This window comes from Ursus americanus, chromosome 33 (genome assembly GCF_024610735.1).
Source record: "Ursus americanus isolate L20-20 chromosome 33, mUrsAme1.1.p, whole genome shotgun sequence".
NCBI lineage: Eukaryota > Metazoa > Chordata > Mammalia > Carnivora > Ursidae > Ursus > Ursus americanus.
This window is the reverse complement of record NC_142159.1, coordinates 4,343,047-4,362,018: the sequence shown is the minus strand read 5'-3', so window position 1 is coordinate 4,362,018 and position 18,972 is coordinate 4,343,047. Positions and strand designations below refer to the sequence as shown.

General features: G+C 37.2%; 1 protein-coding gene across 5 annotated transcripts in view; it reads left to right on the top strand.

Moving 5' to 3' along the window:
• ZMYM4 (zinc finger MYM-type containing 4) overlaps positions 1–18,972 on the top strand; it is a 134,720-nt gene that overhangs the window by 21,634 nt on the left and 94,114 nt on the right. Inside the window, exon 2 of one of the 5 annotated variants that reach the window (XM_045782574.2) lies at positions 3,404–3,465. The exons of the other annotated variants lie outside the window; for them this stretch is intronic. The gene's annotated coding sequence lies outside the window, so the exon portion shown is untranslated. The remainder of the gene's footprint in view (positions 1–3,403; positions 3,466–18,972) is intronic. 5 annotated transcript variants of the gene reach the window in all.

Sequence of the window (18,972 nt, the reverse complement as noted above, 5' to 3'; positions counted from 1 at the left end):
GAAATTTTAGAACTTGTAAGTAATTTTTGGGTTAAACAAGTTGAAGCTGCCTTCAATTACAAACTGTTGAGAATATAACAGTGAATATGTCAGTCATACCTTAATAATCATAGTAGAATGTAACAGAGCAAACCATATCACAACTTGGCATGTGAGCAGGCTATACCGTAAAGAAAATATTTTGCATTAAATACTTTAACGTTAGAAAGAAAATAATTGCATATTTAACTGTATATGTTAGAACAATGAAATAAACCTGAGGAAAGCACAAGGAAAGAATAAAGTTGAGAATAATGTGTGAGAAAAAATTAATTATGTAGAAAATGTATGGACTGATAAAAGTAGGAGCTGATTCCTTATAAAGTGACCAATAGAGTAAACAAGTTACGAGTTTAGTTGAGGAAAAGAAAGGAAAACAGAAATAGCGTTAAGGAGAAGAATAGCTATAACCACAAATAGTTTGGGGATAATATGTTGGACTTTTTGAAGTATAATTAACTCAGTCCTTTAGGTGAAATGGAAAATTTTCTGAAATAAGTTACAAAATTGATTCAAGAGGTAGAAAACCTTGGAAAGGCCAATAACCATTTAAGAAATGGCAATTAATGTCAAAGAACAGCCCAAGTTTCTAATCTTTCTTTGTACCATTGAAGAACAGTCCGTTTTCATGTTTTTAACAATATTTGCCAAAATAGAAAAGTTCTTATATCAAGATGCTAATAAAGACCTTGATATATTTAGTAATCATTTTCTGTTAATAAAGTCTCTTTTCACAAAACTAAGAATATAGGGTCTTTCACATAATAAAATGTGTTAGAATCCAGCAGTCATCCTTGAAATTTAGGAAGGATGCCTGTTATTACCATAATTATTTATTACTGTTCTGGAAGTTCTAGGGCAATATAGTTAGATGAGGAAAAGAAATGAGAGGTGTAAATCTTGGAAAGTTGGAGAACAAAATTATGATTATTTTCTGACTATACATTTATTTGCCTGGAAATCTCAAGAGTATCAGTAGAAAATATTTTAGGGCTAAGAAGTAAAAATTCAAAAATGAAAGCAATCTGGAGGAAAGGAAAAAAAATGTACTAAGATTATAATGGGATAGTAAAATGTCTAGTTACAATATTAAAATATTTTTTAAAAATCCTATAAAATATAATAACTTTGTAAGTAGTAGGAAAATAAAAAAAGATTGATTCACAAAGTAATACAAAACTAAATTCGTTGGGATAAACCTAAGAAATATGGGAGTTGACAAGAATTTACTTAAGGACATGGTAATTAATAATAATAGTAATAGTGACAACAACAACTAGTCTTTATGAGCATTGTTTTAAGTACCTGTCTTAACTCAATCCAGAAAATCACCTTATAATACAGTGAGGGTAACAGAGAGGTAAAGTGCCTTGTCTAAGTGATATAGGTGCTAGAATAAGGAATAATGGTATTGGATCCCACTCAGGCTGTGTGACTCCAAACTCCAGAGAATCTGTAACCATTATGCTTTGATGGCTCTTGGGAAAAAAAAAAAAAAGTGATATGCCATATTCCTGGATGGGAAAATCCCGTGTAATAAAAATACATGTCCCATGAAAATAATATTACATCCAACAGGATTTTCTTTTTGATGGTGAGGAGGGTAAACTTTGAGAAAACTGATAAAGTTCAGTAGGAATTATAACTATGTGAAAGATAGCTAACTAAAACAGTTTTGAATTAGAAGAATAATGGGAGAAGTGGAGGAGTGGGGGAATGGTGGGTACCTTGTCCTATAGGATCTTGAATATAATTCTGCTATAGGAGCACTTAAATTATTACAAATAAAGAGATTCATGTCTATATATAAGAATATAGTTATAGAATAAAGTTATTCTTTAAATTGTGTTTGGACAGTTTGCTGGTCATTTGGGCAAGAAATAAAGTTAGATCTTTTCCTCCAGATGCTAAAACACATTTATAGGGATTGAATATATGGATATAAGAAAATGAAATTGTTCCCCCAAAGGATGGGGCACCTGGGTGGCTCAGTTGGTTAAGTGCCTGCCTCCTGCTCAGGTCATGATCCCAGGGTCCTGGGATCGAGCCCAACATCAGGCTCCTTGCTCAGGAGGGGCCCTGCTTCTCCCTCCATCTCCCTCTGCTTGCTGCTCCCCCTGCTTGTGCTCTCTCTCTCTGTCAAATAAATAAATAAAATTTTCAAAAAGAAAAAAAAACAACAACAACCCTAATCCCCAAAAGAAATACAGGTAAATATAACAAACATCTAGATACAGGGAAAGCCTTTTTGAGCATAAACCAAAAAAAGATAATTCAAAAGAATAGTAGATTTACCTACATTGAAAATATTGTCACATTTTTTAAAAGCAAAAGTGTTTGAAATATTTGATGATCAGAAGTGACTTTTCAGAAGAATGGGGTACTGGGCAGATAAAAGCAGATAACCACTTTAGGAGTCATCTTAGAATTCCTCAGGGCTCCACATCCCTAATTTCCATCCAGTCACAGTTCATGCTTCCATTCAACAAATGTTTGAGTGTCTGTTATGTACAAGGAACCATTGTAGGAACTGAGGATACGGTAATGAATAAAATGGGAGAACATTTCTTTTCTTACACAGTTTATAGTCTGTTGATGGGAGAGAGAACTGTTAATCAAATAATGAATGTAGAGCATTTAAAATGGAACACTACTATAGAGAAACATAAAGCAGAAAAAGAGGATGCATTGTGCTATGGTGGAAGGGGCATTGCAATTTTAAATAGGGGCATTTAAGCAAAAATCTGAAGGAAATGAGAAAGCCAGCCATGTGAATATCTCAGAATAGGGAAATTCCAGGTAGAGGGAACAACAGGGCTAAAGGTTGTGAGGCAGGTGAATGCTGTGTATTTTATGAACAGCAAAGAGGTGGTAGCTGAAGGTGGGTGAGCAAGGTAGTGAGTAGTAGGAGATGAGATCAGGGAGATAACTAAATTATGGAGGGGCTTTTAAGCTGTTGTACTGACTGTAGTGTACATTGTTGGATGTCTCACAGCATCCCTGGCCTCTACCCACTAGATGTCAGTACAGCTCCCCAGTTGTGATTACCAAAAATGCCTCTAGATATTGCCAGATTTTCTAGATTTGGGGAGCAAAATTGCCCCTGCTTGAAAACCACTGTTCTACCTTATGGCTGTAGTCCCTTCCCTCGGGAAGGCTTGGAGAAAGATTTATGGTGTGTAGTTGTGGTAATGGTGCAAGCCCTCCTTCAGGTGGACTCAGTCATGGGTCTGTGAATTGACCAGGTCTGGAAACTGGGCAAATGTCTGTGACTTTCACTGTGATGACTCAAGTCGGTTTTGGGCCACCAGATATAGACATTTTCTGTTATATAGATTAAACTGCCCATCTATTTCATTCCTAGGAACATCGTGATCAATTAGCCACTGCCAAAGATCCCTGCGGGCCAAAGCATTCTGATTACCGGTACGTCCCTGCTGCCCTTATCTTTGGAGTTAAGTGCTGCCACTTGGCCTCTGCTACTTTGGGATCCCATCATCCTCAGTGAAATCAGGGAGCCCATCACAGTGGTGACATGCCCTGAAGTCATAAGGGATTTAAAAAAGAGAGCAGCCACACAGCTTTTCAAGTATGTGGTGCTTCCCTCACTAATTATAGTGTCTTCTGGGCCTTCTCAGGGAATTCAGTTGGGTAGTAGGTGTATAGATTGCAGAGGATAAATCCACTTCAATATTCCTGTCTCCCTAAGCCTTTGCATTTCCTCTTTCACATAATGCCAGTGAAACTTTAGGATCTTAATCTCATTAAATATTCATTGTCAGTGTTAGAATAATTTTGATTTGCATTTCCTTGATGATTACAGCTATATTGTTGAGTATGTTTCAGGCAACAAGTGTGCTGTTAGAGCCAACTTCAGCTGCACAAGTTATTGTATCAAATTCAGAATCTGTAGAAGCTCATTCATATTAATGAATTCTAACCTCCTTGGTCTAATATACCTGTATTAGCATCTATTTTCACACATGTGCCCTAGGTTTTTTCCTTTATATATTAACACGATTTTGGCCTTTTTCAGTGTGTAAGCTGTTTCCTCCTGGGTTATGTGTGTACCTGTTCCTCTATAACATGCTGAGATTTGAACCTAGTTATGGGTCTAGTGTCAACAGGAATGATTGTAGTTGGTCTTGAGGAGAATGAGCATCTTCCTTCAAGTCATTTGCTGAGCATATGATATCACAGGACTTTCAAGCAAAGGAAAGTTTCTCTGTTTAGATACAAAAGGGTAGGTTACTGGCACTGGAGGTTTGACATTATTTTTTTCATTCTGATTTAACCACGTTTCCATTTCAAATTTCAGGGTCCCATTTTTTTTTCCTAGTCATTGCTCTTACTTTCGGATGAGAAACTTGGTTAGACTATGAATTCATCTAATGTTATCATTCAGCTATTTGCACAATAAAATTTTGCATTTGATTTTTAGCAATATCAAACTGTGGTTTTAAGAATTAAGAGATTTTTTTGTAATTTTTAAAATACTGTATGAAAGTGGTTTTTTTCAGATTGTGATTTTTTTTTTTGAAGATTTTATTTGAGAGAGAGAGCACAAGCAGGGAGAGCAGCAGGCAGAGGGAGAGGGAGAAGCAGGCTCCCTACTGAGTAAGGAGCCCGATGCAGGGTTCGATGCTAGGACCCTGGGATCATGACCTGAGCCAAAGGCAGACACTTAACTGACTGAGCCACCCAGGCGCCCCCTCAGACTGTGATTTAATCTGACAGTTAATGAACTTGAACTTATTTTCCTGTGTACTTGTTCAAGAACACACAGAGAATCCATCTCATGTAACAGACCTTGTAGTTATCACTGCTGCCATAACAGTCAAGTACAACAGCCACTTGGGGTCCCAAGGCACTTGCTTCATTTGGCACTTCATCACAGTCAACCACAGTTGATAGCTTGATGAATTGCAGTGCCACTGCATGCCAGGGATTACTAGTATCCTATTTCCTGTGTAAGCCAGAAGGTACAACCAAGCCAGTCTCCAAATCCCATCTTTGTAGGTCTGTTTACTGTGACCACTACCAGTATCAATTCTATATCAGTCAGAGGTCAGAAACCATGCAGTAATTTGAACAGGGAAGATTTAATATAAAGAATTATTAACCAGTAACAGAGAATTAACCCTAAGGGGGAAAGAGAACTTCAAAGTATACACAATAGCAGGTAGAGGGAGCAGCCACTACCTCTAGGCCTGAGGCACAGTAGCAGGAATAGAACAAATTTGGAAAATGCCTCATTTTCTAACTTCAAGGCTGAGATTCAGATCTTGTTGGAGAGGGTGCGTTACACTGGATGATGGAAAAGTTTGAGGTGCCACATATTTTTGCTGTCAAGCAGGAAGCCCCCTTTTGGGGTGCTGAGAAAAGTCACTAGGCTGCCTTTTTCTGAACCTGGCTAAGAAGCCAGCGGGGACACTGGCATAATTCGTTTGGCCCGTAGGAGTGCTGCTGAAACTTGCTGGGCACCTGCCCTCAGGGGTGCTGACAGAATTTTCTGGGAAACTACCCATGGGGTTGTATATGTGTCACTGAGACTTGATAGGAAGTTGGTGCCTGGGGAGAGGGCCATTGGTTGTTTTGCACACCACTGTCCTCCACTGGAACCAGCAGGTTAGAGCACACTGAGGGGAAGAGAATCCACTTCTGTCTGGAGTATTTCTCTGGTGCCATCTGCTGATAAAGGTTAACATTTTGTCAGCTGGCAGAGAAGAAATGTTTACAGGTACCAGCTTCATTATCACAAAGCAGGGTAGAGAGAAGTGGATTTGGAGTCGAGAGGCAGTATATTTATAATTGGTACATTGAGATATTTACATTTCTAGTACTCTTCCATTTCTAGTACTCTTCATTCCTTTGGGTAGACTCTGATTTCTGTGTGGTGTCATTTTTTTTTTTCTTGACATATATACCTTCAATATTTCTTGCTGGGCTGGTTTGCTGGTGATGAATTCTTCCATCTAAAGAATGTGCTTCTGGAAAATCCTTTATTTTGACTTTTAAAAAAATAAAATAGTGGTAGAAAACACATAAAATTACCATCTTACCCATTTAAGTGTACATTTTAAGTGTACAGTTCAGTGATAATAAATATGTTTATAATGTGCAGCCATCTGCACTTTTCTTGTAAAATTGAAACACTATACCCATTAAACAATAATTCATATTCTCACCTACCCCCAATCTTTGGCAACTACCATTCTACTTTCTGTCTCTATTTATTTCATTTAGTATAATGTCTACAAGTTGCATCCATGATGTGCCATGTTAGTGTTTTTTATCATGAAAGGTGGTTTTATTTTGTCACATGCTCTTTCTGCATCAATTGTGAGACAATTTGTATTTTTTTTCCTTCATTCTGTTAATGTGTGTTGTGTTGATTCATTTTCATTTGTTGAACCATCCTTGCATTCTAGGAATAAATTTTACTTGATCATGGGGTATAAGTTTGAGAAAGATTGGTATTTTTGTTTAAATGTTTTGTAGCGCCAGTAAAGCTATCACGTTCAGGACTTTTCTTTTTCAGAGTTTTGTTTACTGATTCAGTCTTCTTACCAGTTATAGGTCTATTCAGGCTTTCTATTTCTTCATTATCTTTTTATTTATTTATTTATTTAAGGATTTATGTATTTGAGAGAGAGAGCATGAGCAGGGGGGAGGGGGAGAGGTTAGGGGAGAGGGAGAGGGACAGACAGACTCCCCACTGAAGGCAGAGCCCCGTGAGGGGCTTGATCCCAGGACCCTGAGATCATGACTTGAACCAAAGTCAGATGCTTAACTGACTGAGCCACCCAGGTGTCCCTATTTCTTCATAATTTAGTTTTGGTAGGTTTGGTGTTTCTAGGAAATTGTCCATTTCATCTAGGTTATCCAATTTGGTGGTGTAAAATTATTCATAGTACTCTGTTATAGTTCTGTTCATTTCTGTAGAACCAGCAATGTCTCCACTTTCATTTTTTATTTTAGTAATTGAAGTGTTTTTTCCTCTTTTTTCTTAGTCTCTGTAGCTAAAATTTTATCAGTTTTGTTGATATTTCAAAGTATCAGCTTTTGGTTCTGTTAATTTTTCTTTGTTCTTTTTCTGTTCTCTATTTTTATAATTTCTGTTCCAATCTTTTTTATTTCCTTTCCTCTGTCTGCTTTGGGTTTAGTTTGTTATTTTTCTAGTTCCATAAGTTGTAATGTTACATTGTTGTTGGGGAGATCATCTTTATTTTCCCTCTTCTTTATTTATGATAGGTAAGTGTTTATAGCTATAAATTTTCCCCTTAGCATTGCTTTTATTGTGTCCCATAAGTTTCGTTATGTTGTATTTTCCTTTCATTTTTCTCTTACGTATTTTCTAATTTCCCTTGTGATTTCTTTTTTGGTCCTTTGCTTACTTAAGAGGGTGTTAATTTGCACAAATTTGTAAATTTTCCCATTTTACTTGTATTATTGGTTTTGAACTTCAACCTGTTGTGGTTGGAGAGGATATTTTGTATGCTCAATCTGTGTTTTTAAGTCTGTTGAGACTTTTTTTCTTTTTAAATATTTATTTAGAGAGAGCAAGAGAGAGCAAGCATGAGTGGGAGGGGCAGAGAGAGAGGGAGAGCAAATCTCAAGCAGACTCCTCACTGAGCACAGAGCCTGACTCGGGGCTCGATCCAGTGACCATGAGATGACTACGTGAGCTGAAACCAAGAGTCAGAAATTTAACCGACTGCGCCACCCAGGCGTCCTAGTCTGTTGAGACTTAACTGTGGCCTAACATATGGTCTATCCTGGAAAATATCCCACATGCACTTGAAAAGAATGTATATGTTGATGTTGTTGGGTAGGGTGTTTTGTATATGTCTGTTAGGTCTAGTTTTATTGTGGTGTTAAATTCTTCATTTTCTTATCTGTCTCCTGTTTGGTTGTTCTGTCTAATATTGAGAGTGGGGTATTGAAGTGTCTAATTATTACTGTAGAACTATTTCTGCCCTTAATTCTGTCAGTTTTAGCTTAATATATTTTGATGGTTTGCCATTAGGTGTGTAAATGTTTATATTTGCTCTATCTTGCTGTATCAGACTGTTTTATTAATATATAATGTCACTTGCAACCTTTTAGATTCAGTCTGTTTTGTATAATGTTAGTGTAGCCACCCCTACGGTCTTTTGGTGACTGCATGGAATATCTTTTCCTGTTCTTTTACTTTCATCTGATCTATTTTTGGATCTAAAGTGATTCTCTTGAAGGCCGCATATAGTTAGATTATGCCTTTTTTTTTTTTTAAGATTTTATTTAAAATCAGAAAGAGCTAGAGAGCACAAGCAGGGGGAGCAGCAAGCAGAGGGAGAGGCAGGCTCCCCACTGAGCAAGGAGCCTAAACAGGGACTTGATCACAGGACCCTGGGATCATCACCTGAGCCAAGGGCAGATGCTTAACCAACTGGCCACCCAGGCATCCCTGGATTATGTCTTTTTAATAATTCTGATTATTATTATTCTGATCTATGTTTTGATTGGAGAGTTTAAGACATTTAAAGCAATTAGTCATAAGGAGGGACTTCTGTCATTTTGTTGATTGTTTTCTATATGTTTTCTAGCTATTTTGTTCCTCATTTCTTGCATTACTATTTTGTGTTTAGTTGATATTTTTTGTAGTGAAATGTTTAAACTCCTTTCTCATTTCATACTCTGTATATTCTAGAGCTATATTCTTTGTGGTTACCCTGGGGATTGCATTTAACAACCGAAAGTTATAACATTAATTTGAATTTATACCAGCTTAACATCAATAACATAGAGTAACTGCTTTTTTACAACTCCAACCCCACACCTTTGGTTATTGATATCACAGACTTAAATCTTTATACATTGTATGTCCCAAAACATGAGGTAGGCATTCTTTATTTTTTAATTTAATTTTTTAAAAAAGATTTATTTATTTGACAGAGAGAGCACAAGCAGGGGTTGCTGCAGGCAGAGGAAGAAGCAGGCTCCCCTCAGAGCAGGGAGCCTGATGCAGGGCTTGATCCCAGGATCCTGGGATCATGACCTGAGCCAAAGGCAGTTGCTTAACCAACTGAGCCACCCAGGTGCCCCAGTACTAGCTTTTATAATTGCCATGCAGTTACCTTCATTGAGATCCTCATTTCTTCATGTTTTTGGAATTACTGTTTTCTGTCTTTTCATTTCACAGTGCTGAACACCCTTGAGCATTCTTGTTTATATGAGAATGTCTTAATTTCTCCCTAACTTTTGAGGGACAGTTTTGCCAGATATAGGAATCTTGTTTGACTATTTCTTCTTTTAGCACTTTGAATATACTAGCTCACTGGCTTCTGGCTTCCAGCATTTCTGATGAGAAACCTGCGCATGTGCTTTTTGAGGAACCATTGTATGTGAATCATTGCTTTCTTGCTACTTTGAAAATTCTTTGTCTGTGGCTGTCCAAAGTGTCTCTGTGTGAATTTCTTTGAATTCATCTTACATGAGGTTTGTTGAGCTTCGGGGATATTTATATTCATGTCTTTCATCAAGTTTGAGGATGTTTTCGGTTTATTATTTTTAAAAATATTTTCCTTGCCCCTTTCTCTCTCTTCTCCTTCTGGGATTCCCACGGTGTGTATGTTAGTTCACTTGTTGGTGTCTCTCAGGTACCTAAGTGTTCATTTTGTTTCTGTCATTTTTCTTTTTGTTCCTTAAACTTGATAATTTTCATTGTCCTGTCTTCAAGTTTGCTGATTATTTCTTCTGCCTGCTCCTATCTGTCTTTAAATCTCCCTAGTGAATTTTTCATTTCAGTTACTGTTCTTTTCATCTCCAGAATTTCTTTTTGGTTTCCTTATAGGTTTTTTAATTTATTGTATTTCTAATTTGTTTATTTTTATTATTTTTAAAATCTGTATTACATCTTTTGTATCAGATTGTGAGGAATTTACATTTTTTAAAAAGATTTTATTTTATCCACTTGACAGAGTGCACGCACACAAGCAGGGAGAGTGGCAGAGGGAGAGGGATAAGCAGGCTTCCCGCTCAGGCTGCTGACATGGGGTTCGATCCCAGGACTCCGGGATCATGACCTGAGCTGAAGTCAGATGCTTAACCAACTGAGCCACTCAGACGCCCCTCTACTTTGTTTATACATTGTTTTCTTGACTCTCTCTATATCTTTCTTTACTTCTTTGAGCATCTTTAAGACAGTTATATGTTTGTTTAGTAGGTCTACCATCAGGTCTTTTTCAGGAATAGTTCCTGTTTATGCTTTCCCTTGGTATGGGCTGTGTTTTGCTGTTATTTGTGATTTTTGTTGTTGTTGAAAACTGGACATTTCAGTCTAATAATATGGTCATTCTGAAAATCAGGATCTCCCCTTTTTCAGAATTTTTAAAAATACTTCATTTTTTTGATTGTTATAGACTGTCTTTGTGGTTAGGACCAGCCTGAAGTGTCAATTTAAATTCTTCTCAGGTCTTTTCTCAGTCACTGCTTTTCCCTGGATATGGATAGTGAGTTTTTAATTTCTTCTGTATGTGCAGTTGCTTTTGAATGTCCTACTCTTTTTAATGTCTGGCTCCCAAAGGGGACAAAAGAAAAAAATGAAAGGGAAGGGAAGGGTACTGGGGAGAAGGAGGGACCTGTAGCAATGGGGGTTGGTGCAACAAAAATGGCCATTTGCCTCTTTGTCTTCCTTTCTGTGATCAGAAGCTGCAATGAGGAATTAGGGCACAGATCTCCAGTACTTGGAGGATATGGTCATTTTTGCCCACCCTAGTTCTCACAAGCTGCTTCTGGAAGGTATGTTCAGCTGCTTGCCCTATAGATGGAGATGGAGGATGGATAGCTGCTACCCTGCTAAGAGCTGAAATTGACCCAAAATTTCCCTTCCAAACCTACACCTGGAAGTTGCAAGCTTTCAGTGGACTCTAGAGTTCCAAAAACAGTTTTATCAGATAGAATAAATCTGTGTCATTGTTGTCTAGATGGGGGAGATAGAATCCTGGTGCTTTCTTACTCTTCTATCTTCTCAGAATCTCAATAAAGTTGATCTTTGAACAACATGGGTTTGAACCTCATGGGTCCACTTATACTCACATTTTTTTTTAAAAAAAGATATAATTTATTTATCTTTGAGAGAGCAAGAGCGAGCAAGCGCATGAGTGAGAAGAGGGGCAGAGGGAGAAGCAAACTCCCCACTGAGCGGGGACCCTGATGCAGACTTGATCCCAGTACCCTGGGATCATGACCTGAGCTGAAGGTAGTCGCTCAACTGACTGAGCTACCCAGCGCCCTATACTCAGATTTTATCTGATAAATGCAGTACTTACAGCATAATACTGTAAATGTAATTTCTCTTCCTCATTTTTAAAATAATGTTTTCTTTAATCTAGCTTCACTGTAGAATGTAGTGTACAATACATATGCAAAATATGTATTAATTAATGTTATCTGTAAGGCTTGTAGTACAGTCAGCTATTAGTAGTTAAGTTTTTAGGGAGTCAAAAGTTATATGTATGTGTGTGTGTGTTTTTTAAAGATGTATCTATTTTTAGAGAGCTTGTGGGGGTAGGAGTAGAGGGAGAGAATCTTTCAGGCAGACTGCCTGCTGAGCAAGGAGCCCCATGTAAGACTCCATCCCACAACCCATGAGATCATGACCCAAGCCAAAACCAAGAGTTGGATGCTTAACAAACTGAGCCACCCAGGTGCTCCTATATGTGGATTTTTGACTGGGGGCGGAGTCAGTGCCCCATCCCCCATGTTGTTCGAAGGTCAGCTGTATTTGTTAGTAAATTTTGAGAGAGATTGGTTGTGAGAGAGAGTTGGGGAAGGGGATTGAAGCTGTCTGATATTATGATTAACTTTACACTTGGAGAATTCAGAATACTCTGCAATGTTCTCGTGTACTCATTTCCAAATAGTACTATTAGATAACTGTATTGAAGTGGCATTTTTTTTTTAAAGATTTTATTTATTTATTTGACAGAGAGACAGCCAGTGAGAGAGGGAACACAAGCAGGGGGAGTGGGAGAGAAAGAAGCAGGCTCCTAGCGGAGGAGCCTGATGTGGGGCTCGATCCCAGAACGCCAGGATCACGCCCTGAGCTGAAGGCAGACGCTTAATGACTGAGCCACCCAGGCGCCCCTGAAGTGGCATATTTTTAGCTTAATTAAGTATATTGTTATTTTTTAATATTTTATTTTTATTCTAAAGACAGCAGTCATTATAGATGATTTGAAAGTTTTAAAAAAGTATAAAGATAAAATTCTCTTGTAATATCAGTATTCAGTTATGTGTATATTTATCTTGCATGCATATATGTATTTTAGAGATGAACATATGCTAGCTAAAATTCTTTTGTTCATGTTTGGTGAATAGTTGTATAAATTGTAAACACAAGTATAGATGCCTGTAAGCACCACCACAAATAGGATTAATAACAATTCTGTTGCTCCAAGAAACTCCTGTATGTTATGCCTTTGTTGTCATATTATCCATTCCCTCTTAACCACTGGCAACCACAGTTTTATTTTCTATTACTGTAGTTTTGTCTTTTTGAGAATGTCGTAAGTGGACTCAAATGGTATTTTTAACGTTTTGAGACAGGCTTTTTAGAATCAGTATTTTATCACTTTTCAGAATTTTGGATCCCACCTTATAGGTTGTTTTACTCTTTCCCTTTGTGGTGTTATCATCTCATATATACAGAGCACATCTGTATCATATAGTGTTATTTTTACATTTAGCTGTCAGACATGTAAAATAACTAAGGGTGTAAGAATGGATTGTATTTATAAATAGTTATATTTATTTAGATCGTTACCAGTTCTTTATTTCTAATATTCTAAATATTCTTTTATTTTACTTTTGTATAAAAAAACTTTAAGTTCTTTTAGAGGAGGCTTGCAGATAGTGAATGCTTCTAGTTTTCCTCATTAGAGAATATCTTTATTTCTAAAGAGTATTTTCATTCTGTGTAGCTGTGTGGGTTGAAATTTCTTTCAGCACTTTAAAAGTGTTTTCTTCTGGGGCGCCTGGGTGGCTCAGTCGGTTGGATGTCTGGCTCTTGAATTCGGCTCAGGTCATGATCTCAGGGTCATGGGATTGAGCCTCGTGTTGGGCTCTGTGCTGTCAGTGTGGAGTCTGCTTATCCCTCTCCCTCTGCTCCTCCCCCCACATGCACATGCTCTCGACAGTTCTGTCTCTCTCAAATAAATAGATAAATAAATAAAATCTTTTTAAAAAGTGTTTTCTTATTTTGGCATCCAAGATTTCTGATGAGAAATATGCAATGATAGCTAATATGTCATTTTTCTCTGGCTGTTTTATTAAAGATTTTTTTCTTTGTCTTTAGTTTACAAGCAGTTTCATTATGAGTGTCTTGATTTTGATATCTTTAGATTTATACTATTTGGGATTTGCTTAGCTTGAATTTGCAGTTATATCTTTTTCAAATTTGAAAAGTTTATGACCATTATTTCTTTAAGTACTTTTTCTGCATTACAGTTTTTCTTTCCTTTTGGGACTCTGATTACATGAATGTTATTCTTTTTGATATTGTCATATGGGTTTCTGAGGCTTTGTTCTTTTTTTTTAAGTTTGATTTATTTATTTTAGAGAAAGGGAGCACAATTGGGAGGGGCAGAGAGAGAGAGAATCTCAGGCAGACTTAGCACCGAGTGTGGAGCTCAATATGGGGCTTGATCCCATGATCACGAGATCATAATCTGAGCTGAAACCAAGAGCCAGGGCTCAATGATAGTGCCACTCAGGCACCCCTCATTTTTTTTTTTAATATTTTTTTCCTCTTGTTCAGATTAGGTAGTTTCTATTAATCTATTTTCACGATTCTTTCCTCTGTGTCTCTGTTTTGCTCTTGAACCCATGACTGAGTTTGCTTTAGTTTATTACCATTTTTTTAAAGATTTTATTTATTTGAGAGACAGAGATAGCAACAGAGAGCACAAGCGGGGAGGAGAGGGCGAAGCAGACTCCCCGCTGAGCAGCTGAGCCTGACATGGGGCTTGAATCCAGAACCCTGCGATCTTGACCTGAGCTGAAGGCAGACGCTTAACTGACTGAGCCACCCAGGCACCCCACCACTTTTTTTTATCGTGGTAAAATATACATAACATAAAATTCACCACTTAGACCATTTTTAAGTGTGTGATTTATTTCATTGATAGCTTCCAATTGTTACAGAGCCGCTATCTATCTCAAAGACTATTTCGGGGGCGCCTGGGCAGCTTAGTTAAGTTTCTGCCTTTGGCTCAGGTCATGATCCCAGGGTCCTGGGATCAAGCTCCATGTCTGGGTCCCTGCTCAGCAGGGAGCCTGCTTTTCCTGCCTCTCCCCCTGCTCATACTCTCTCTCTCTCTCTCTCTTTCTCTCTGTCAGATAAATAAATAAAATCTTTAAAAAAAAAAAAAAGACCATTTCATCATCCGGACTGAGCTATGTTCCTGTTAAATAATAATTGCCCATTATCCCCTGACCCCAGCCCCTGGTAATCATTCATTGAGGGTTTCTTTTTTCTTTTTGTTTTTTGGTGTTTTAATTTTTCAGTTCTAAAATTTGTCTGGTTCTTCATTCTTTTTTTTTTTTTTTTAAAGTATTACTACCCTGGTAGTGTGTAGTAGTACTTCTTTTTTTTTTTTTTTTTAAGATTTTATTTATTTATTTGACAGAGACAGCCAGCGAGAGAGGGAACACAAGCAGGGGGAGTGGGAGAGGAAGAAGCAGGCTCCTAGTGGAGGAGCCTGATGTGGGGCTCGATCCCAGAACGCTGGGATCACGCCCTGAGCCGAAGGCAGACGCTTAACCGCTGTGCCACCCAGGCGCCCCCCTGGTTCTTCATTCTATTTTTTTGTTGTGACTTTATTAGTTTTTTTTTTTTTTTTTAAGATTTATTGACTTATTTTAGAGAAAGAGCACTAGTGGATGGCAGAGGGAAAGGGAGAGAGAGAATCTCAGGCAGACTCTGTGCAAAGCCTGATGTAGGGCTCGATCTCATGACCCTGAGATCATGACCTGAGCTGAAATCAGGAGTTGAACGCTTAACTGACGGAGCCACCCAGGTGCCCCAGCATCTGCCATTTTTATCATTTATACTAAGTTTATAGTTCAGAGGTATTAAGTATATTCATACTGTGTGCAAAGATCACCACCATCTCTAGAACTTTCTACCTTATTCTTTGTAAAGTCTGCACAGAATTCCATAGTATAATGTGTATTAATAAATCATTTGATAATTTCTCTGTAGAGGGACTTTTTTCTAATATTTCATTGTTGAAAATAGTGTGGCAATGGACGTCTGTCATGTGTTTTAAAGGCACAGGAACAATTCTAAAGGTTAGGAAATTTGTAAAGAAGATGTGTGTGGGGATTCCTGGGTGGCTCAGTTGGTTAAGTGTCTGCTTTGGGGTCAGATCATGATCCCAGGGTCCTGGGATTGAGTTGCACATCAGGCTCCTCACTCAGCGGGCAGTCTGCTTCTCCCTTTACCTCTCCCCCCTGCTCATGCTTTCTCTCTCTCTCTCTCACTCTCTCTCTCTGAAATATATAAATAAATCTTTAAAAAAAAAACTCTGTGTGTGTTAAGATAAAAAACCTTTATTATCACTTGTTTTCGTTTCCTTTTTAAAAAGTTATATTAAAATGTATATTATATATTTAATGTATGTATACCTTACCAAGGCTTCAGATTTTATTTTCTGCTTATCAAAATGATACATGATTATTTAAGAATTTGAATATTGTAGAACTATTTATGATTGAGATTGTTTATCTCAATTCTTTTTTTTTTTTTTTAAAGATTTTATTTATTTATTTGACAGAGAGAGACAGCCAGTGAGAGAGGAAACACAAGCAGGGGGAGTGGGAGAGGAAGAAGCAGGCTCATAGCAGAGGAGCCTGATGTGGGGCTCGATCCCGGAACGCCGGGATCACGCCCTGAGCCGAAGGCAGACGCTTAACCGCTCTGCCACCCAGGCGCCCCTGTTTATCTCAATTCTTACGTATACACATGTGCAATTTAGATATATATAATTGGTCTGTTCTTGGTTTCAAGAGGTATGTTTCAGGTCTGTGTGGATCCTTTAAGAAAATGAGCAACTAGGGGCGCCTGGGCGGCACAGTGGTTAAGCGTCTGCCTTCGGCTCAGGGCGTGATCCTGGCGTTATGGGATCGAGCCCCACATCAGGCTCTTCCGCTATGAGCCTGCTTCTTCCTCTCTCACTCCCCCTGCTTGTGTTCCCTCTCTCGCTGGCTGTCTCTATCTCTGTCAAATAAATAAATAAAATCTTAAAAAAAAAGAAAATGAACAACTAATCTTGAAATAATTCTAAAATAGCATTTGTAGACATTTCATCAATTAAGAGTTTAGAGATATATATTTGAGTGTATCCAGTTTCTGTATCTAGGAAAGCAGTTTCTAGATTGCTGATAACTAATTTATATGTATTATGCCTTTTCCTGTCCTTTAGAAAGAGATAGCTTGTATGTATTTAGTAAAATGTTCATTCAGAAAGACAAATAACTCTTGTATAAAGTGAATGATCTAGGAATACTAAGTTTTCATATATGTTAGATTTTTTTTTTTTTTATTGGTTTCCTCTTTGTTGGTATGTTAGATTATTTGGGGTTAATGTAACATGACACTATAAGTTTGAAAACTAAGAACTACGAAAATTTAGTTAGAATTTATTTTTTAGTGACAGTTTTTTTAAATTTTTATTTTTTCAAATAATCTCTATACGTGTGGGATTTGAAACTCACAACCCTGAGATCAAGAGTTTTATGCTTTACTGAGTCAGCCAAGTGCCTCTATTTTTTAAATTTTATTTTTATTAGAGAGAGAGGGAGAGAGAGAAGGGAGGGGCTGATGGAGTGGGAGAGAGAGAAATCTAAGCAGTCTCCACACACAGCATAGAGCCTTACATGGGGCTCAGTCTCGTAATGCTGAGATCATGACCTAGTCCGAAATGAAGAATCAAATGCTTAATCAGCTGACCCACCCAGGTGCCCCCAAGTGTCCCTATTTTTTAGTGACACTTTAAGTTTTATCTTTCTGGCATCTACCTGTATTATCTTGTGTAATGTATTAAATGTTATACTAAAATACAGTTACATACAATCTTACTACTATGCATTAATTGTAGTTTGGGGAAAAAATCACAGAATTTAGATTTTGGTACTGTCTTCCATTATTAAAAAAGTTGATGGGATATCTCTAAGGGAATAAATGTTTTGATTACAATGAAGACAACTGATGGGGCTTCCTTTTAAGTTATTCTTTAAATAGAAGTACTTTTTGATTTGATTACTTCTATAAGACACTCTCTTAAGAAATTTAAAATATTTAAATTGTATTTTCTCCCAATATATATCCACGATAGTCAGTATTGGGCAGTGATGAATACAGTGACTGCCAGTATAGTTCACTGCCTAAGGGGCCAGAACTGATTTTGCACCCTTAGTGCAAATGTCAACACAGTAAAAATACAAATAATGTCTTACTATTATGGCAAAAATAGTTTTCACTTTGGTAACTCCTGAAAGGGTGATGGGACCCTTAAGGAACAACTATTTCTGGGGTTTTATTCTTTTTTATGTTTCTTATATGGTTGCAGGTTTTTACAGGTTGAGTAATCTTTGCTTTCTGCCATTATTTCGTAGATATTTTGAAGCTAGATATCAGTTGGCTCTTCAATTTTTTGTCAATATATATGATTTTGGGGATTTTTTTTGGATTGATTTTTTTTTTTTTTTTTTTTTTTTTTTTTTTGGTTTCTGGCAGTTTGCCACTTGATTAAAGTCAGGGTTATGAGGTTTTTATTTTTACTGTAAATAATTGAAGAAACCCCCTTTATTTGTTGTTAAGTTTTGTAATTTACAAGTTCATATTTGCTGTAGATTTTAAGAAGCACTGAAAATATTTGCCTTGAGTAACATCATAGATTTTATTATAAATGTTTCTAGTTTTCCAAACTTGTATTTATACATTCTGTTGGAGTATTAAACTTGGTGACAAAAGTGTAGTTTAATTGTTCCACACTTACTATAAAGAATCATGGGAACACATATTTTCCTCCTTCATCAGTTTATGTGTAAGGGTAAATAGAGCATTCTGTACATTCACATTGAAAGGGAGACGTTATCCACTTATTCCAAATGACTTTTTCCACTTTAAGTCTGGATAGCTTAATTTTCTTCTTAGCTGTTATGAAAAGAAGTCACGGAAGAAGTCATTTTAAGGTGATAGCTTTTCACAAATGAATCTGAGTTTGTTTGAAGCTGTTTTCACAGCAGTGACTAAAAATTTATACTCTGTACTTGGTGATAAATTTTGAGTTTTATTTCTATTATTGTTACTCAGTTTTTATAGCTATCTAAACAGATTATTTCCATAAAAATACATAATGTAAATTTAACATTCTTATGAATTCTCCCCCCCCCCCCCCAGAAGTTTGCACCTCTTAATCCTCTTAAGGTATTTTGTCTACCCTCCACCGTCTTCCCACTCTGGTAACCAACAGTTTCCTGTATCTGTGAGGCTGTTTCTGTTTTATTTTGTTTGTTTTGATTTTCAGGTTCCACATTATACAGTCTTTGTCTTTTTCTGTCTGAGTTAATTCACTTAGTGGAATACCTTCTAGGTCCATTCATGTTATCACAAATGACAAGATTTCATTCTTTTGGGGGGGAAGCTGTCAAAGATTATTATTTTATTTATTTATTTTAGGGAGATAGAGTGAGCCTAGGAGTCGGGAGAGAGAGGGGGAAAGAATCTCAAGCGGACTTCAAGTTGAGCGCAGAACCCGATGATGCAGGGCTCAATCTCCCGACCCTGAGATCATGACCTGAGCTGAAATCAAGAGTCATACCCTTAGCTGACTGAGCCACGCAGGCACCCCAGGATTTCATTTTTTTTTTTATGGCTGCGTGATA